Genomic DNA, 21,536 nt, shown 5'->3' on the forward strand with positions numbered 1-21,536 from the left:
GGGCCGATTCACCCATGGGCAGCCTATGGCATTTCTGGGTTGGCGCTGCTCACACGCGTGTGAGGGCATGCTGCCCTCACAGGTGTGAGTGTGTGTGTGTGCACTTGCAGGCACATGCATGCTGCAGTCGTGTAGATGCTGTATTCTGCAGGTGAGCAGGTGGTATTCAGGGCTGTGAACTGTGTTCACATGTGCTGGGGTGTATCTGGGGGCACCGGCACGCCATATGTGTGTGTATAATTTGAACACATATGATGCACTACTCTGTGTACTATATTTGTATATGTGCATCTGTGCAGATCTGTGGATGTATGTGTGCCCTGATGAGAACGGGACTAGGGGGAGTATGAAGGTGGCTGAATAATATGGGCCACCCGCCTCTTTCCTGGACACCACCCCCCTCACCAGCAGGGCTCCCCCAGAGACACAGCCCCCTCCCTGCCTCTGCTCTTCCAGCGAAGTTAACAGGCGGAGGGCCCCGGGGCCTGAGCTCCAAGCCCCCTCCTCGTGCACACGTCAAAGGAGAATTTCTCCGGATGGCGCCCGCCGCTCCTGGAGATGCCCCAAACGTCAGCTCTGCCTCCTCCCAGCGACCTGGAGAGCAATGCAGGCAAGGAGAGGAGCCCGCTCCGTGCCGCGCAAGGGGGCTTCAGCGTTGCGCCTAGACCCTCTGCTGGTGGAGCCTGCCTGCTCACTTACCCTTCTGAAGGTCGAGCCAGGTTGGGCCGACCCCTCCCCACACGACCTGGGTGAGCAGAGGACAGCTGTGGCGTGGACCGGCCACTGGGCTAGAACGGGTGGCTGCCACGCTGCCACGGCAGCTCATCCTAGGGGCATGCAGAGGCCCCCTGCTGGATTTCCCAACCTTGACCCTGCCTGGGGGCAGGGAGGAGGCCCCCTGCCCGATGCCTAGGGCTCAGCCAGGGGCCACCGAGGCTGGCTGGGGCTTTGGAGCAAAAGTGCCAGCTCCACCACCCAGCATGACTGCTGCAAAACGGCTGGCCATGCCACTCCTGCTCCTCACCAGGCGTCTCAGGAACCCGGGGGACTTGCCCCTGCCACCACACGCCCGGCTGGCCTGACCCGGGGCGGGGTGGGGGGCTCCCCAGTACTCCGCAGCAGCCAACCCCACCGAGGGGACCCTCCACGGGGGCCTCCCTCTGCCTCTTTCCCGGGACTCTGGCCGCGGCGGGCAGGGGGCAGCCTCCGGTCCCCTGCGTCTCCCTGGGACGAAGCTCAGAAGGAAAAGAACCTTGCCCCCACTGCCTGCCGGCCGGCCCTTGCGTAACGTCCATTAGATGCATCCGCTGCCCAGAGGCAGCCAGAATCTGCCTGAGACCCCGGGCATCCGCCTGTCCGAGGCCCCCCTGCCCATGTCCCTGGCGCCCCAGCCCTCCCCCCACAGCACATGGACCCTCACACTAGTGTCTCCCTCAGCGGGCCGGCTCCTAGTGCAGCCTGAGCTGCTGTCAGATAAACAAGCCCGGCTCTTACCCACACCCCCTCCCCCCACCAACGCTGCCACCGCCACCACCATCAGCACTGGAAAAAAAAAAAAAAAAGAAACGAAATGAAACAAAATAAAATGGATGAGGGAGGAAGGGGAGAGAGAAATGGGGCGCTTTTTATTTTTTATTTCTCATGCTGGGGGATGCCGGTACTTACTTGGCTACGAAAATCGCCACAAATCCGGCACGGTTTCCAGGCGGGCAGCCCCGGAATCGCGGTGCGGCAGCTGGTCCCGCGGCTGAGCCCAGCCGGCGTGCCCGGGTCCCTCTGCAGACTGTACCATCCTGCCCGAGCAGGTGGGGGGGCGGGGGGGAGGTGGGAAGGCGCCGGCGCCGGCTTCTAGGAGAGCATCTAGCCGGCAAAATGCAAGATCTCGGGGGAGGTGGATGCCGCCCCTGTCGCTGCACAGCCGCCCAGGCTGGGGGAGGGGGCACCGGAGGACGAGGGAGGGGCGCGGGGAGGGCGCGTTCTGATGGGGGGCTGGGGGAGGCGGGGGGCGGGGGCGGCGGTGCGCGGACCGAACCACCACCGCCACCGCCACGGTGTTGTCTGCGGTTTTAATTCTCCCCGTGGGGTCATGAGGAACCGAAGCTGGCAGAGTCCAGGAATATGCCCGCTCCCCCAAGCAGGAGGGGATGTCAAGGGCATGGTGGGGGTAGGCTCGGGGCTGCGCTGGAGGGGAGGGGGTCCTTCGGGTGAGCGGTGGACGTGCGGGGCGGGGCGGCGGGGGGGGGGGGGGACTGATAGAGAGGGGAGGATTTTGCCCATACCGCCCTACTTTCCCTTACTTTCCGAGGGACCCATTCAGCTAGGCAGGGGCTCTGGTACCCCCTCTTTTTGAGCAGGACATCCCCAGACCTGGGGGGGCAAAGGTCACATGGGGAGCGGGTGGACTCAAGACAGACTAAACACAACTGTGGTTGTAGGACCAATGGAACCAAGCCGGCAGTGAGCTCCCTGCTGCCATGGGAACACAGCCCCAGGGCACCCACAGCCCCTGGACCCACCGCAGCCCCACTGCGGGCTGGGAGCACCCCCACCTGCCTAGGGGCTGCAGGTCTGCAGAGGACTCTCTCCAGGGGCCATTTCTCCACTCACAAGTGCCCCCTGGCAAAGGGCTGCATATTCCTTGCACCTCTCCAGAATTTGCAGGGTGATGAGCTGGGGGGTTGATGGTGTCCAGAGGACCCCAGAGACCCCCAACAAGGAGTCTGCAAGAATGGGATTCCCCCAGCCAGTTGCCGGCTTCTTCCCACCTCTTCTCTGCAGACCTGCTGTCCATTTACCTCCTGATGGGTGAGGAGGCCAGCCCTGGGAGCAAGGGTAGGAGGTCACAGTGCATGCAGGGGCCTCTCTTAGATTCCGGAGCCTCCCCCTCCACCGGCCTCCTCCCTCCTCCTGCTTGGCAGGAGGCACTGAAGGCGGAAGGACCTTTAGGACAGTGTCTCGGGGCACCTGTCCGTGCGGAAGGGGTGCTATAGGGGCAGGGTGAGGCCTGGGGGTGCCCTGGGAGGCCGCTCCAGACTTCAGCTGCCTCCTTCCCCTGCCCCCTCTCCCAGCCCACTTCTGAGCTGCCCGCTGGAGCATCCCGAACTGCCGCTCCATCCCTGGGCTGGCACAGAATATCAATTTGTCTCGTTAAGCTGAAAGTCTGCACTGCACCAAAATCAGAACCCGGCCCGGGCAGAGGGGCCACGAGAGGCAGAGAACGGGGAGCACCAGCAGCCACACAGATACCCCCTTGCCCTTCATCACAACCAGCCCCGCTGGGGTCCCCTTCTGCCACTGGGCCAGGCCAAGTGCGATGCAGGAGGCTGGTGAGAAGCTGAGGGTGCTACGCGCGCGGGGTGGCCTGGGCTCCCCTGGGGCCAGCAGAGGGGGCACTGGGCTGCGTTCCAAAGGAACAGCCCTGGACGCCGCTCAGGGAGGCTGGGACGTCCCGCCTCAGCCCCTTCTCAGGGGGTGCCGACAGGGGTACTCCACTGGTCCCCCTCCACTCAGACTCCTAAGACATACTCTACTTCAGGAGGGGCCATACCAGGAGTACCCCCTTCTCCAGGGCCTGGGGCGGGGGGAAGCCTTTGCCCCCCAACATGGGGCCAAGTAAAAGTGTTGGAGGTGCTGGGGTGAGGGTGAGCGCAGAACGGCAGAGGGGAGAGGCCCACTTCAGCTCCTGTCCGGTGGGAACAACGGTGTCTGGGCCAGGAATCCCACCTTTATGACTGTGAGATGACTGGGGGCACACACGGCTCTTTCCCTGTGATTACAAAGCAAACAGCCCTGCAAGGGGCCGCTTATAAGCCACCATCCAGAAAGAATAATCCCCCCCGTGTCCAGTGCGTTTTAGTTCTCAGAGGCCACCTGCAAAACAGTAAATCGCTTACTTCTCACAAGTATGCTGGAGAGAGCACCCATATTACAGATGGGGAACCTCGGTGGGCCCGAGGCATTGCAGTGGCCAGGGCAAGGTCCCTCAGTTGGGAAGGGGGCAGACGGAACCCGTGCTTCAAGCCTGAGGACTACAAGCCCAGGGCTCCCTACACATGAAGGCAGACACAGGCCACCTGAGGGCCCACACTCATCCGCTTGGCTGTCCTAACAGGGACAGCCTGTTCCCTGACCCCTGTGAGGGCTGGGCTGAGCCTTCAGTAAGGGATACCAAACTCTTGGGAGCTCATGGGTTTTGGTTCTCAGGATCTAAGCCTAGCACGGCATCTGGCTAAGCTCCCATCTCTTTGGCATTTCAGGCCTGTGTACTTCAGCCTCTGCATCCATGCCCCAAGTACAGGATACTCCCTAACTTTTGAGGCAGTCCAAGTGTTAAATGGCAGAGTTTGGAAGCTTTCCTTATGTTAGGCCCACAGACTCCTACTCATCCTTCAAAGTCCAGCTCAAATGCCCCTGCCTTACCCCTCCCCTGGAATCAATTCTGATTCCAGCAACAGAATTGGTCCATAACTCTGGCCCAGCTCTGACCACATTTCACATCTGTCTCCCTTCCAGGCTTGTGACCACATCAACTCTGTCTCCAAGTTCCAGCTCCCAGCACACGGTAGGTGCCACAATAAAGGCTTGAGTGAATCTGCTGTTGTGTGGTTTTACGTTATCAAATACTGCAACGTGAAAGACGCTTATCCAGCTCTCCTGTTTTATAGCTGAGCAAACAGAAGCCTCAAGAAAAAAGGTGTCTGGGGCTCACCAAGGTCATTCCTAAGGGTGAAATCTGGCCACAGACATTCATCCCTGGCCCCCTTTGCCTCCCCCTCTGACAGCAGACACACCTGGGGCATCTGGCCTGTCCTTCCAGGATATGTTGGGGGTAGGAGGTACTGGACAGGCAGAGGCGTTGTGAAATCAGACAAACAATGGAACTAGTGTTGCAACTCTGGGAAGGTTGGAAATGACAGGTCAGGGTCACCTACAGGGAAGTGGGAGAGAGAGGCAGGGGCCAGCCAGGAGGAGTGCCCATAGCTTCTGCCTCCAGCATGATCTCCCTTGTGGGGAACACGGCTTGAGGTCAGGGTTGGGGGAAGATCTGAGAAACAGGGTAGGGTTCAGGGGAGAGCGGTTCCAGTGGGATTTCAACTGGTGTTTAGGTGGCCAGTTTTCTCCCCGGGGGCAGATCCCAGGGCCGAAAAGACAGGGGAAGTGGAGAGGGTCCGTCCACCCAGGGATGAGGGTGGGAGCCTGGCCCAGGCATTTTTCACAGGGGAGGCTGACAAGGTAGGTCCAGACAGGTCTGAGGGAGGCAGAGTGGGATGCAGTCTGAGGCCCGCTGTGTCCCTTCTGGAAGGTAACAGGCTCTCTGTGGATTTCCCCCCCTTGAGGGGAAGCAGAAATGAGAACTACGCTTGCCTTGGCCTTGCCCAGCTCAGGGTCTCCTGAAGCCTGGCCCGGGGTCCTGGGGCAGCTGCCATCACAAGGAGCTGCTGGCTGGGCCCTTTGGGGGATGAGAAGCTATTTCCAAAGGCCCCTGCCATCCCTGCCTTGTCTTACTAATCACTCATGGAGAGTTTGGGCTTCTTCCCATTTTACAGGAGAAAACTGAGGCCTGGAGATTTCGAATGACTTGCTTAGGAGTTACAGGGCCAGGGAGGGCCAGAACTCAGATTCGAACCCAGATCTGTGCCACTCGAGATTTGAGCCCATCCATCTGTCCTTGCCTCAAGCCACCCAGCTCTGAGGCCCATGACTCAGACTCTCTGAGGCCCCTGGTCTTTAAGGGGCCACAGAATGTTAGGAGGCCTCGTGGCCCAGCGTGGCCTAACTCTTCCCTCGACCACCTTGGGGTCCTCCATCCACTCCCACCAAGGTCCAAAAGTCCCTTGAGACAACCTGGTCTTGGGCTGAGGCTTTGTGGTCAGACAAAGCTGAGTTCAGATCCTGGCTCCTTCATTTACCAGCTGTGTGACTCTGGGCAAGTGACTCAATCTCCCTGGGTCCCCATTTTCTCATCTGCACAACGGGGACAGTAATACCTATCTGGCAGGTCTGCACGCTAGAGTGAATGGCAGCTGTTATTCATAGAAAAAACACAGGGGTCAGCTTCTTTTCCCAACCAGGAAAGGGTGGGGGAGTGGGCCTCATGTAGCCCTTCGTCCCACTGGCGAATGATGGTCCTCAGATGCCACCGGCGGGGCCTGGGCAGGGCCAGCCTCCAGGACTCTGAAAGCCCAGTCAGCCCTGCTGAGTTGCAAACCCGGGTCCCTGCTTCCCGGCCTCCCCCCGGGTCTTGCTCCCTCAGTAAGGAGGGTGCAGGCCTGGCCCCTGGCTACTCCAGCTGCCATTCATACTGACGTCCTACTGGGTGTCTCCCCTGTTGTGAGATTTGCCAAATCCTGAGTGCTAACCCAATTTCAGTCGTGTCCAGCTCTTTGTGACTCTATGCACCATAGCCCGCCAGGGATTCTCCAGGCAAGAAAACTGGAGTGGATTGCCATGCCCTCCTCTAGGGGATCTGCCTGACCCAGGGATCGAACCCACGCCTCTTAATGTCTTCTGCTTTGGCAAGCGGGTTCTTTGCCACTACTGCCACCTAGGAAGCCCTTTCTGGGAGGTAGATCCTATTTTTATCCCCCCACCCCCATTTTACAGATGAGGAAACTGAGGTTCAGAAAGGTGAAACGATGTCCCAGGTCATAGAGTGAGTGGGGGAACTTGGGCCTGAAACAGGGCTGCGTGAGGCCCCATGCTGAGCCCAGGGTCTGTGGGAGGTGAGCGTAAACCCGACCCAGGAAGTCATGCGGGACCTGAATTTCCCACAGATCTGAACACCTCAGAGGACCTACCCTGACCCTCCAGCAGAGTGGAGCAGGTATGCAGCCATGGCTGACTGCACCCCCCAACCATGAGGCCAGGAATAGGGGCTAATTAGGGAGTGGGGACTTTCCCATCTGATAGAACAGAGCCTGGTGAGTCAAAAGCTACTCTGGGAAGACTCCCTGGGGGAGGCAGCCTTTTCCGGGCTTGGGAAACCACGGTCTCATTCCTGTTCATCCTTCAGGTTAATGTGACCGTGTTAATGCACAAATATTTATATACTGCCCACTCCCATCTGCTCATCCTGCCTCCTCACCTTGGTCTCCCCCTGCTATCCTCCTCTGGCTTACCCACCCCCTGCACTCTAAGGCCCTCCCTCAATTACTCTAAACCCCTCTTTGGCTTCCCTGTGCCTTCAGCATAAAACCTAAATTCCTGATCACGGCTTATGAGGCCTGGATGACTGTCCCAGACCCCTCCCCTTATCTTCTGTATATCAAGCCCTTCTTGCTTCTGAAACACACCCCTGCATTTCCATGCCTCTGTGTCTCCGCGTGCACTGTCTGATCTGCCAGGAGAACTTCTACTCATCCTTCAAACTCAGCTCCAGCAATTCCTCTTCCAGGAAGCCTTCCCTGATTTCTTCTCCATCATCTCTGCCTCCCCCACTTCCCCACCAATAGAGTCATTGTAATTAATTTTTTTATGTATATCTGTCTTGTTCATCACGGAGCAGGGGGGCCGGGTTCCTTGGGGATAGGGAAGAAGTCTCATTTGCCTATTGTATCCCGAGCACTGGGCACACAGCCTTAATAAATATTGATTGAACTGATGAATACAGGTTTGTTGAATGAAAATGCAATTCCCCTGGTGGTTTTAAACTGGCATTTGCATCTCTCTATGGCTCTGGAAATATTCTTTGGGCTTGCTTGGAGGTCCTGATTAAAGGTTGCTATGTCCTGAATGGGTCAATGAATGGGATTCCCTCTGCCTGCCCATCTTGGGAAGGGGAAAGGAAGACCCCCAACTTCCCTCGGATACCCTGTCCAGAGATGTGTCAACAGGCTTGGGATGCCTCAGCCCGGGCCTGGACTCAAGGTGAGTTATGCCCCCAGGGAAGAGCCCTTGTCCCTAAATGCTCTCTCCTAGATATCCACAGCCTGACATCTCACCATTAGTAATTCATTTCTTTGGATTATTCAGTCATCAAATTTGTATTCAGCCTTCACTGAATGTGAGGTACTGTGCTGGGGTCCCTATTTAACATTTATTTGTGTGTATGTGTGTATATATATATATATATATTTTTTTTTTTTTCATTTCTACTGGAAGACTGACTCCCTGGAGGAAGAAGAGGAGGAGAAAGGAGAAAAACAGAGAGAGTGGGGATGGTGAATCCAGGAATGTCAGGAGAAGAGGGAAGAAAATCTGTTATTTGCTGAGCCCCTACTATGTGCCAGGCACTTAACACAAGAGCTACCATTTTATTCCTCATCACCACCCCAGGAGAATTTAGTGTTCTCAGGCCTCAGTTTAGAGGAGAAGCAGCAGCCCAGAGCGGGTGAGTAGCTCGCTTAAGGGGACACAGCTGTGTGGAACAGGATCGAGCATTTGAACTGAGGACTGTCTGTGACCTCTGTGGATGTCTTCCCACCCAGGAGGCTGCCCTGACCCAGCAGGGAAAAAGGACAAGGTCAGAGGGGTGACAACTGAGATGCTCCAAGCTGAGAGGCCTGCCTGCTGAGGGACAGGGAAACTGGACGCACGGCTGGGGTTGTGACCAGTGAGAAGTTCAGCCGTGAACGTGGCCTGTGGCTCGCCACAGTGAAAGGCTGGCTGTGGGGGCCACGTGGGCTGTGTGTGAGTACTCTCCTTTGTGCCAGCGCACAGTCTAGGTACCCACAGCTGACCTGCTATGTGGAGAGGATCGCTCCGGTTTTACTGATGAGAACACTAAGACCTGGAGAATGGGGAGGGTGTTTAGTCCAGGACTAAACAGCTGGAGCCAGAGTCAGAACTCAGATCTCTTCTGGAAGGCTCGTGGAAGGGTGGTGGGCTTGGGGGTTCACCCTTAGGAGCTTTCCAAGCTGCCAAGGCTTTCAGCAGAACGGAAGCCCCCCTTCTTGACCTGTCACTCAAGTCCCCAGCTTCTAAGATGGGAAGGGGCTCCTCTGCTTCAGTCCCCCCTTGCATGCAAAGGCGGCAAGGAAGTAGGGGTGGGTACACTGAGTTTGGGCACCTGAGCCCAATGGACTAGCCCCAGTCCTGCTCCACCCTGATGGGCTGTGTGACTTTCGGCAAATCCCGCCCCTCCCCATCTCTCTGGCCTCAGGCTCCTTATCTGTAAAACAGGCACACAGCACTATCTGCTTCCTGCCTCCCTGACTGCTCATTTGTTCAACAAAGATATGCTGATGCCCCCCACTCGTCAGGCTCCTTGCTAGGTGCTGAGGATACAGCGGTGAACAGAAAAGCCCATGGTAGCCACTCTCAGGAGGGTTTAGAGACAGCCGTGAAATGAAAGGACCACACAAACCGACCTGCATGTATAAAGGGGTCTGCGATGAAGGAGCAGAGGCTGTGAGCGCCTTAGGCAGGAACGTCTGGTAGGAGTGAGGGAGGAGCTGAAGAAGGTCTCCCTGAGGGGGTGGCGACTGAGCAGGAGCTCACTAGGTAAAAAGTGGTGTTTCTGGCAAGGGGAACGGCATGTGCAAAGGCCCTGAGGCTGGAAAGGGTTTAGCCGTTCTCGAGGGGTACAGAGGCAGCTGGATTGCTAGCCGGGGAGAGTAGGCAAGGGGCTTGCCGTGGGGGTAGGGCTTGTGGACCAGTTACAGAATGCTGGGAATAGGAGGGACCTTTGAAAGGGACTTGCCTTGTGGCTCAGCTGGTAAAGAGTCCGCCTGCAATGCGAGACACCTGGGTTTGACTCCTGGGTCAGGAAGATCCCCTGGAGAAGGGAAAGGCTACCCACTCCAGTATTCTGGCACTTCCTTGTTGCCTTTGGATGCAAAGGGGGACTGAAGCAGATGAGCCCCTTCCCATCTTAGAAGCTGGGAATAGGAGGGACCTTAGGTTTGAAGAATTAATTAAATGGGATGAGGAACATCAGGCCCATGGCAAGGGCCTGCCGCCGGAGAGAATTGCACAGTGTCACGGGACAGCCACACTGCACGTCACCCGCCTTCCCCAGGGAATGTGTTCACTCAACAAACTGGGACCGGGGCAGACCCTGGGCTAGGGACACACTAGCGTCGACCGGGAGGAAAAACACATCCAACAGACACGTGCAGACTCCCACATGTGCTGGGAGGGGAGGGGAGCCACCCGACAGGAGGAGAAACAGACCAGGAGAGGTGAAGTGGGGGCCCCCACCCCCGGAGTCATAGGCGACTGAGATGGGAGCTTTGAGCTCAGTACTTTTAGTTCAGTGCTCCCGCTAGGGCTCTGATGCTTGCCCTGCTGGGCAGAAGAGACAGTATTACTATGAGTCATAAATCGTACTAATGAGGTGGCATTGGCCGAACAATGATTACTAAATACTGAATATGTTTGTTCTAAAAAATGATCATGTTTGGGCTCATTTAATTCTCACTCTTTAAGGTAGTTCTGACTATTATCCCCATTTTACAGATGATAAAAACTGAGGCACAGAGAGGTCAGGGACCTTGGCCAAGGTTGTTCAGTAAGTGGCATTGGGATTTGAACTCAGACGTCTTCCTACCCTGCTAGAGGCCTGGGGGATGCTTGGGCGCAGCTAGGCGTGTCCAGCAAGTGGCCCAAGGGAGCAGGGTGGAAGTGAGCTGTGTGGAGTCAGAGGTGGGCTGAAAAGGGAGGTGGGCTGATGGCCTCCAAAGCCGTCCCCATAGGGGCGTCCCGCTTTGTCCCAGAGGGAGTTCTCTCTGGGACCTGCCTGTGGAGCTGGTTCGTGTGGAATCGGGGCCTGTCGGGGCTGGAAAGTGCTGCCCTGCCCCTCCGTAAGCCTAACCTTCCATTTTACGGCGGGGTGGCGGGGCGGGGGGAGCTGCAGGCCTAGGCAGGCAGCTGGCTGCCTTGGACACCTGCAGCTGAGTGCGTGCTGGCTCCGGGGCAGCCTCTAACCCTTTAAGAAATCTCTCCTGTCGTCTCGTAGGGCCTCCTGATCCACACCCGCCTTCATCAGATTAGGGGTCTGAGAGCACCTGCATAGGGGCCAGGCCACCCTGTGAACACCCTGCATCTGTGGGCCTCTGTGGATGGGACTGCTCTCAAGGCTGGGCCAACATCTCACTCCAGGGCCACCGACAGGCTTCCCCGGGAGGTGCAGAGAACCCTGGACCAGGAGCTGGCCGAGGTGGGACTAACTGCCGTGAGCCAGGGGGCATTCCGGTCTCCCGAGCCCGCCCTCCTCTCCCCCAGCCTCCTGCTCTGCTAACCCCAGGGGCCAGTTTGCCATGAAGAAAAATCCAAGAAGAAAACAGACCAGTCTTGACAAACTGTAAGCAACTTCTTGGACAAGGGCTGCTGTTTCTTTCTTGGTGGGTTTGGGGGGTGGTGGTGGTCACAGCACAGCAGAGAAGAGTGGATCAGAGGCTTGGGGGTCAAAGACATGGGATTGAACCCCAGCACTTCCACTTACTGGTGGGTAGCTTTGAGTTAGTCATTTGACCAATCTGAACCTCAGTTTCTACACCTGTGAAATGGGAATACCAAGTCCTGCAATTGTGAGAGTGTCGGGAAGCATGAATGACTAACATGTATGCTTGTGGCACATAGTAGGTGCTCAGCAAAGCCTGGCTTGCTTCTCCATCTCTTTCCTGCAAGGTGATACCAATTTTAGGCACAGGAATTCTGGTGACTGATTTCAAACAAAATGAGAGAGAACCGGAAGGTATCGCTGGCTTACTTCTTCAGCGCGAACTGAACACGTGCCACATGCCTGCTGGCATGATGACAGCTCCTGGGGCAGATGGAGAAGAAGGAAGCGGGGAGGGAGAGTCTGCAGAGTCCTGGGTGCTGAGTGGTACCTCTGCCTTAGTGAGGGTTACTTAGGGCCCCACCCACGTGGGGCTGTCTCCAACCTCTCAGGACCTCCCCCAAGGGGTGGTCCTGTCCCAGGACACTACCCCAAGGGTAGCAACCATCTCCTCTGGGCCTTGGTTAGGACTCTCAGCTGCCAGCCCCACACAGGAACCCCATAACCTCCTGCCTGAAAATCCAACCTCCACTCAGCTCCCAGAACTACCCTGGGGGCTGGAGGCCGAGTGGTTTCCAGCTCGGGTATGGGCTCTGAACTCACACACCCCTGGGTTCAAACCCAGACGCCATAACTCACTGGCTGCATGACCTTGGGCAAGTCACTTCACCTCTCTGAGCCCCAGTTTCTTCATCAGGAGGATAGAGATAATGTCGAGCTCAGAGGATTGTGCTGAGAATTCACTGAGATACTGCGTATGAAACACATCACCCATCCACAGTTAACAGTAGCTTAAAAGGGTGCACAAGGCCCCCTCTCTTTCCTTGAAGCAAGAGGGGCATACGTATCCCTCCCTGCAGGTTGGCATGGAGCAGTCTTGCCCGGGGTGGACTGGCACATGGACTGCGCGTGGATATGGCCACCGCACACTGGTGGTCTGCAATCTGCATCTGCCCCACAGACACCAGCAAACGCTGCACAGCAGGGCACCGGCCTCCCTGTGAGCCGGTCTGGCACGTTCCCCAGTTCACCCCCAGGCCCAGGCCAGGACGCCACACTGCTTGCCTTTAGTGTGTTCCTTCGGGGTCTCGGGACCCCCTTCTGCCCTGGTTCCCTCCCACCTGCTCCTCTCCCGCCACCTGGCCGCCCTCATGCACCCCAGTGCTGGCAACCCGCTCTTGGGTCTCTCACTCCCTGCCGCAGGGCTGGCCATGGATGGCCGCTCCGCCCAAAGGGACCTCAGTGCCAGGTGAGGGGAGCCTGGTGAGGTCCAGCCCTATGCGGCTGGCGGCTAGTTACCTTCTCTCTTCCTCGCCACCTTTTCTGAACCTTCACAGCCTTCTTCTCAGCCTCCAGCACTCTGGCCACCACCTTCTCGCTCAGAATTTTCATTCCACGACACCCGGCACCCACTCCTCTGATCCCTGCACAACCACTTCTTCTTCCTCCAGCCCCGTGAAGCCCACTAGCAGCCAGTGAATACTGCATCTGGAGCCAGGTGGCCCCGACGTGGTTCTGGCTCGGACCCTTTCCCCCTGTGACCGCGGACAAGCTACTCGGCCTCTCGGAGACCCCTCGCCGAGGGCAGTGATACAAATCAGGCTCTTGTCACGGATCAGGCACATGCCCACGGCTCCCCTGGCCTGGCTCATTCTTGTCCCCTCATCTGCAGGATGGGGAGAAGTCTGCCCCAGGGACTTTCACTGTGATCCCCAGCCATAGCTGGGGCGAGACCGGCCCTGGTTGTAAAGTGCCATGCTAACACTGTGATTCTGCTTTGAAGGGCAATGCTTGTTGAGATCTACAATTTTTAGATGTGTTAAGGAAAAAACAAAAAACAAAAAACACGTCACAGGCAGATTATTTATAGTCAGCTCCCGTACAGGTTTTTATCATTCCCTGCCTGCTCGGCTAAAAATAACAAATGACAAAGGTCGCATCTGCTCCTACCTATTGGAGGAGTCTTCAAAGACTGAGGCTTTTGATTCACTGCCCGGGTGAAGTGAAAATCATGCTGCCGCAGACCCTGGAATTCCTCCCTGGGTCTTGCTGGGCAGCTCGGGAGGCCTGCGGTGTCTCACTGGGCAGGTGAGCCCGCCCGGCTGCAGTCACCGCCTTCCCCAGCCCTGAGGAGGGAGATGGCGGTGGAGCAGCAGGAGATTGGGCCCCGGTTCCAGGGTCTCAGTTTGCCCGAGTTCAAAACGAGAGGGGCGGAGTCAGTAGGTGCTGAGAACTTTCTCCTGATCCTAAGTGCATGCGTGCTAAGTCACTTCAGTTGGGTCCAACCCTGTACGGACGTACGGACTGAAGCCCACCAGGCTTCTCTGTCCTTAGGATTCTCCAAGGCAAGAACACTGGAGTGGGTTGCCAGGCCCTCCTCCAGAGGACCTTCCCAACCCAGGGATGGAACCCGCGTCTCTTACATCTACCTGCATTGGCAGGTGGGTTCTTTACCACTAAGGCCACCTGGGAAGCCCCAGTCCAAAGGGCAAAGATACCCTGTTCCTGTTTCCTTCCCTTCCACCCTGTACCACCGTGGACTCCCTTACCGAATATCCACTGGCCCCTGGTGATGGCAGTTGTGCTGAGGATGCTAATAATCAGGGCAGTGTTTGTGGAGTGGTAACAATATGGCAGGCATGTGCGCTTACATGGAGGGAACTCACTGACTCCATGCCCCAGCTGCCACCCAGCGGGAGAAGGACAGTTGGGGTCCCCACCTGACGGGGACATGGACTGGCACATGCATGGACTGGCACCAGGCCCTGATGGCTGCCGGATGTGACCTGTGTCTCCCTCCTGGGTCGGCTCCAGGCAGTAAGCTGGGCAGAGCAGGTAGGACAGAAACCCCTTAGAGTCTAGTTTTCCCATCGCTGGGGGAGCCATGGTCCCAGCCTCGGTGACTCTCACACAGGCAGGGAATGGCTGTGGATGGACAAGGGCTTACAGCAGCCTGGGGGAGGTCCCAGGGAAGACCTCATTTTTCCTGGTCCTCGCCAGGAAAAGTGGGTGGGAGAGGCACTCCAGGCAGTGGGTACAGTGAGACTGGAGGTGGGGCCGGGTGCAAGTGCCTGGGATGTTTGGGGAGGGCGGGGCTGGGCTGTGGGGTGAGAGTGGCCGAGACCACTGGAACCCCACAGCGGGTGGGGGAGACTAGCAGTCTGCCTGAGGACCAGAAGCCTGTACCTGTCAAGAATGATGCTCGCCAGCTCCATGGGTTTTAGCACACACTTCACATTCTTCTTTAAATCCACTCCCTTTTAAAAAAGTATACAGCATCTTGGGCTTCCCTGGTGGATCAGATGGGAAAGAATCTGCCTCCAGTGCGGGAGACCTGGGTTTGATCCCTGGGTCAGGAAGATCGCCTGGAGAAAGGAATGGCAACCAGCTCCACTATTCTTGCCTGGGGAGCCCAGGACAGAGGAGCCTGGCAGGCTACAGTCCACGGGGTCACAAAGAGTCAGCACAGCTGACACACGCACAGCCTTCTCAGTACAGCCTTAGGCATTGCCACTTGTGTTTCTCCCCAAACAATAAAATAAGTGCCCACTCCCCAGAAAGCGACCTGCGCCTGCCCTTGGTGAAGCGCAGCTGTGGCCTCGGCCGGCGGGTGGGTTTGAGGCCGTCGATCTGATCTGAGTTGCAGGAGGGTTTTTCAGGGACCACAGCGGGCAGGAGAGGCATTCCTGGGGTTGGCCCTCCCGGATGACATGAGCCCGGTGCCAGCAAGCCCCTCGCTGGGACACACTTGTTGCCCTCCCCCTCCTCGGCTCCACTCTTGGGGACAACTCACTCCTGGAAACACCTTTTTTCAGAAGAGAGCTGCCGCGGCCCGGGTGACCTCAATGATTAGCACACATTCCTGGCCTAGTTAGAAAGCCCCTCGCCTCTCGTATTTATAGCCACCTCTGGACGCGGCTTGCGGCTCTGAGGGAGGCCCGGCTCCTCTCTCGGTACCTCTGTGCTGTCCCAGCCCCGCTGGTCCTGACAGGCGCTGTCAGACCTTCCCCCTTTGGACAGAGCCAGGGAGCTGGGACCTCATTGTGGGCAACCGGGGCCAGGGAGTTCCTCCCACCCGACCCTCATCTATAAAACAGGCACCATCATATGGGCTAAGCTGGGCTTTGATGAGCAGTCAGTGAACTCGCCTAAAGTCTTTACGACAACCCTGTGAGGGACGTTACTCTCTCATGCCCATTTCACAGAGGAGGAAACGGAAGCACAGAAAGGTTAGGTAACTTGCCTGAGATCACACAGCTCGCTGGGATTCAAACCGGACTCTAGAGCCTGTGTCCCCCAGCGCTCTGCTGAGCTTGGCACGTGACGTGGGTCCTTAGCCCCCATGCGTTATCTGCCTCTGGGGGTCTCCTTAGTTAGCTGACCGTGTCCCTCACTGTCTGCAGTCAAGTGGCCACTGAGTACACAAATAATGATGTCCACACGCTGGTCCCGGACACGGGGGCCCTGAGAGGTTAGGAGAACACGGCTAACTAGGGTACAAAGCAGGATGGGGCTGGGGATCACAGGTGGGACTCGAGTCCGGGGGCCCTCTCTACAGAGGGAATGCTGAGGCCCAGATACAAGAAGCTCATGCGATGGGAGAGGACCCCTCAGTTCCATCCCTACAGCCACGACCCACTCCTGACCTCTCTCACCCTCTCATGTCAAAGGGGGAACACACACGATAAGTGTATTCACACCAAGCGTACTCACAAAAGCATATGCACCTTTCCCCAAGAGTGTGTATAGTTACAAACGAGGGTTTTCCAGGAAGGACAAGAGAACGACTATCATTTTGTGTTTGCTCTGGAAGCAGCATGGGGCCAGGCACTCTGTAGTCACTCCTTCATTCAACAGACGTTGGCTCAGCCCCTGCTCCACAACGGCCGCTTTATGTTACCTGGGAGACACTGCCACCCACCTCACCTCCTCGGCTCTGGCTGCACCCCAGTCCTCCAGGCCCACCCCCCGCCGACCTGCTCCTGCCGTGGCGCCCTGACCCAGGGTAGAGGAGCAAAGGGGGAGGTGTCCTGTCCTGCTGCTCATCCTCACGTCAGCCCTGAGAGGTGAACCCTGTTCTCAGACTCAAGCTAAAGCTGCTGCCATGGAGTGGAGTCAGATCAGAATCAGAGTCTGTGGAATCCTGGAAGGGAGGAGAGGGCTCGGGTTGCCTGTCCTTAGCCAGGAAATTGATGGCTGACCCTGATTTAATTAGCTTTTCCTTAGAATGATCGAGGGAAGCCTGTAATTAGCTCGGGGGCCCGGAGGGAGAGGCTGGGTGCAGGAGCCAGGGCTGGAGCAGGCAGTGAGAGGGGGTAGGGGCTGGCTGTAAGCTTGGATGCCCAGCTGTGCAGGTGATGGGGGTCGGGTGAGCCCCCGGATGCCCGTGGGAGGTGAGTGGAGAGAAACCCAAAGTAACACACAGAAAGAGATGGGCTGGAGAGGTCAAGAGTGGGGCAGGGATTGTGCCTTAACGTTGCGACTGAAAGTGAAGTGGAAAATGTTAGTTCCTCAGTCGTGTCTCTCTTGCAACCCCACGGACTCTAGCCCACCGGGTTCCTCTGCCCATGGAATCCCCCTGGCAAGAATACTGGAGTGGGTTGCCATTTCCATCTCCAGGGGATCTTCTCGACCCAGGGATCAAACCCTGGTCTCCGGCACTGCAGGCAGATTCTTTCCTGTCTGAGCCACCAGGGAAGCCCAAAAATGATGGTTGCAGAATGATTATTGCCTATGACTGATGCTGAAGCTGAAGCTCCAATCCTTTGGCCACCTGATGTGAAGAGCTGACTCAATGGAAAAGACCCTGATGCTGGGAAAGATTGAAGGCAGGAGGAGAAGGGGACGGCAGAGGATGAGATGGTTGGATGGCATCACCGACTCAATGGACATTGAGTTTGAGCAAGCTCCTGGAGTTGGTGATGGACAGGAAGGCCTGGCATGCTGCAGTTCATGGGGTTGCAAAGAGCGACTGAATGACTGAACTGAACTGAACTGATGGAACCTGATACCAGCTATGCTGTGATTACATTGGACCAAACTGTGTGGTGACTTTTCCAAGTAACATATCACCAGGGGCTCAGGGGTTGGCACCGAGGCCCAGGGGCTGCAGATAGTCTCTTTGAGGCCCTTGCTGGTGGCCATGGGGCTCCTCCAACAGTGCTGGGCATTAAAGCAGGATTTCCCAGCTAGTAACAGGGCGAACCCTGTTCCCAGTTCTGAGGGGAAGGCTCATAGAACAGGGTCTGCACTGAATGTAGGGTAAGTGCGCGTGAGCCAGGCACACACAGGGTCTGGCCCGAGACCCTTGCCAGCTTCAGGCCTCAAGGGCACACACATCCCAAATGGGTAGGGGGTCCCTCTCTGGGTCCAGCCCCCACCGGCCGAAGCTCTGTGGGCTTCCTGCTGCGGGGATCAGAGCCAGCGCCACCTTTCAGGAACACAGCCTGACCAGGATATGCAGGAGAAGGACCCATCAAGAGTCAGCTGAGCAACGCTGCAGGGTTTCCAGACCATTCTCAAGAGTAAGACGTCGGAGCTGGGACCACAAAGCCCACACTCATGAACTCTCAGCCTGAGGACGTTCATAGACCCTGATGAACTCTCACATCGCCACGGCCAGAGGATGCTGTTGGCCCTTGTGGGTGTGTGTTTTAGTCCCCAAGGGTGGTTTATCTCTTGGTCTCCAGGGATTTGCTCTCTGATGCTCATTTTCGAGGTACTTTATGGACCTTGTTAAGCGCACCACGTCCAATCAACATCAGAGCAGGGTGGGAATTGTGTACAGAGACGCTGGGAACAGGGGTGACACTCCCTCTTCGCTGACCTGTCCAGCCTAGGTGCTTAGGCTGTGTCATCTGAGCTGTAAAGACAAATCACGAACGCCCTGGGGTTCTGTTCCTATTCTGCTTAAAAACAGAGTAGACACGTGCTACGCCGGGAAGGGATAGGCGGCGTTGCCCACTGCCACTGTCGTAATGCTGACTGTGTGCCAGGACCACGCGAGGTGCTTTCCCACACAGCCTCTCCTATGTGAACCCTGCCGGGGGGAGGGGCAGGACCAGCCCGTTTACAGAAGAGGAAACGGAGGGTCAGAGAAGGGAGGTAACCCGCCCGAGGCTACTCAGCCAGACGGGGCAGATCTGAACCCCCATCTGTCTGACACCAGAGCCCATGTGCTTCCACGCTTCACAGAGGCGGGTGGTGGGGTTGGAGATGGCAGGACTCGGGGAATTAAATGGGCGGGTTTGAGGCAGAAAGGAAACTGGATGCGTAATTCAGTTTGTAAAATCTAGTCTGTGCCCTGGTTGGGAGCCAGGCCACCGGGACGAAGAGCGCCTGCCCTGCAGCTACTCGTGGGTCAGTGTGCATGCCCTGCTAAGCCCTACTTGGCTGACGTGCCTTCCCAGGGTGTGTGTCCTGCTAAATCCCGCGTGAGCCGTCTTCCCTTCCTGGGTTCAGGAGCGACCTTCTCCCCACCCTGGCCCTGTGGCTGATTTCTGTCCTGCTCCCCACTCCATCCCCCGTAAGGTCTGCTGCCCCAGCCTTGGACCTGATACTTGTCTCATGGGATGTCAGTGGATCCTCGCGCTGTGCTTGTCAGCACCCGGGCTCAGCTCCCCCATCATAACCATCCTCTGCGCGAGGCTCAGAGGGCTTAGCTAGCAGGTTGAAGGTTGCTCAGCTAGGAAGTGGAAGAGCCAGGATTTGATCCCACATCCACCTGATGCTGTAGTCCTGAGACCTTCTGCATGACCCTGTCCGCCCTGCGGCCATCATGCCCACCTCCCTCTGCTTCCCAGGTCACTGCACTGGAAGCTGCTTGTTTTAGGCGTAGCCTCTGCTGAGGCCAGCTCTACACTTGTCAGACGGAGAGAGGAGACGCATTTTGGAACCCACCCAAGGAAAAGACACTTGGAATAACTCTCCTCCGAAGCTCTTGCTCCCCAAACGCCCTGAATCCTGAATGGAATCAGGCCTCTGCAGGACTCACACCACTGCTGCCCGTCTGCCTGGGATTCGCAGCTGACAGTGCACCCTCCAAGCCGTGCCTTCACCGATCCTCACAGCAGCCCCGGGATGGGTGTCCTGAACCTCCTTTTACAGACGAGGAAGCTGGAGGCTCAGGCAGGTAACGGGGAGTGCTCGGGCTCAGGTCCCCATGTGGAGGTGACCTCCCAGAGCCTCAGGTTCTTCATCTGCAAAGATGGTGGTGCTGTTGGCTTCCCAGGGCTGCTCTGAGGGGTAAGGAAGACAAAACAGGGGGGAGGGTCTGGCGTAGAAGCTGACCCACAAGAGGTGCTCCACAGCCGGTGGGTGCATTTAACTCTCCAGGCAAGGCCACAATCACAAACGCATGGAGAGTCAGGGTACAGAAAGGCCGGGAGTGACAGCGCCTCTGGCCACCACCTGGGCAGAGAGGCCGGCAGGCCGCGGCTAACAGCGACAGCCTCGCTGGCTTCTACTGCTTAATCCTCGGCACGTGCTGTCTCATTGCATTCTCATCACAAGCTGCAGGAGGTCAGGACAACGTTTATCCCCATTTTACAGCCGAGGGAATGGAGGCGCAGACAGGTTAAGAAAGTGGAAACCAAAGAGCAGCTTTTTAACAGAAAAGAAAAAAATATGACTCAAGCTCAGAGTATGACAGGCCTGCAGATCAATTGCAAACAAAAAAATTACCCTTCCAAGACTTTAGAACATGCTTCGGGTCTTTCCTCAACCCCATGAGTTCTCACTGAGCGACTTTCTTTACTATAGAGTATATTGCTAGCTCTTTCCCAAAGCCTGAGGGTCAGGAACCCCTTGGAATCGTGGCCTCCCATCTGCCAGTGCTGGATGCAAAGATGGGGATCCTGGCATCCCTAATCTTTGCGATGGCTTTGGAAGTTGGGAAACTCTGCTTCATATCAGCTGCTCCCGAAGGCATGGCCCAGCTGGCATGTGGTCAGCAGACATTAGAGTTCAAATATGCCCCTGGAAGAGCCCAGGCTGGGGGGAAATTCCCTCTGGAGTCGTGTTCCCTCACCTGCTGCAAAGCCTGGTGGATTCCCTGGGGAGTCCTGCGTTGCTTGTAGCCAGGAGAAGGGAACGAGGAGACTGCCTCATTCACTGCCTCCACTGAGTGGTCAGATACACAGGTCCAGGTGTGTCTCTCTGTGCCTCAGTTTCCTTTTCTCTAAAACACAGGGCAAGAATAATAGAAGAAAGCCAGCTGGCAGGGCTAGACTGGGGTGGAAGCTGTAAACCAACGGCTCAGGAAAGCAGCCAGCTTAAAATACATTTGTTTGTTTGGCTTAGAGCTTAAAATAAAGTTGAACCAAGTGCCAATGTTTAAAAATTGGGGACTTGTGTGTAGAATCTAGATTTCTGGCTTCTCTGAAAATATGGCAAGCATTGCTCACCCCGGGGTTGGCCGGAGGGGGTGGAGGCCATAGCGACAGGAAGCCGGTCAGCAGTTTGGCCCTCACCATGTCTGGCTTTGTGAAGGGCAGCTGCCTGCCTGGATTCAGGTGGTAAGAGAATTCACAACACCGGGAGCTCCATCTCTCGAGTGAGACAATGCCCTCCAGAGAAGGAAGTGGATTTTTGGTATAAAACCTCTCCCAGTTATTTAACAAATACTGGTCATATGCCAGGGGCTCCTCTGGTGGCTCAGATGGTAAAGAATTCACCTGCAATGCAGGAGACCTGGGTTCGATACCTGGGTCGGGAAGATCCCCTGGAGAAGGGAATGGCAACCCACTCCAGTATACTTGCCTGGAGAATCACAGGGACAGAGGAGCCTGGGGGAGCTACAGCCCATGGGGTTGCAAAGAATCAGACACGACCAAGCAACTAAGATTATATGCTAGAGGTCCCAGGGGGTACACACATAACCAGACAACTACTTAATTCTCATGACAATCTCATGAAACAAGTACTGCAGTAATCGCACCTGTGTTACAGATGAAGATACAGGCGCACACAGAGGTTACTACTCTTGCCCAAGGCTACATGGCTAAAATAGTAAGGGGTGGGGGGCCTTGGGCCTGGACTCCCGGCAGACCAGCTCACGAATCTGTGCTCTGATCACCGTGGGAAGCTACCAAACCTC

General features: G+C 56.8%; 1 protein-coding gene across 13 annotated transcripts in view; it reads right to left on the reverse strand.

Annotated features, from left to right (window-relative positions):
- The window catches only part of ATP2B2 (ATPase plasma membrane Ca2+ transporting 2), a 380,163-nt gene that overhangs the window by 175,623 nt on the left and 183,004 nt on the right, over window positions 1-21,536 (reverse strand). The window contains exon 2 of one of the 13 annotated variants that reach the window (XM_061397077.1): window positions 20,469-20,618. The exons of 10 other annotated variants lie outside the window; for them this stretch is intronic. The gene's annotated coding sequence lies outside the window, so the exon portion shown is untranslated. Of the gene's footprint in view, window positions 1-1,665; window positions 1,804-20,468; window positions 20,619-21,536 lie in introns of those variants that run through there. 2 more of the 13 variants (XM_061397075.1, XM_061397084.1) reach the window with 2 other exon arrangements.

Source organism: Bos javanicus, chromosome 22, assembly GCF_032452875.1.
Source record: "Bos javanicus breed banteng chromosome 22, ARS-OSU_banteng_1.0, whole genome shotgun sequence".
Taxonomy (NCBI): Eukaryota; Metazoa; Chordata; class Mammalia; order Artiodactyla; family Bovidae; genus Bos; species Bos javanicus.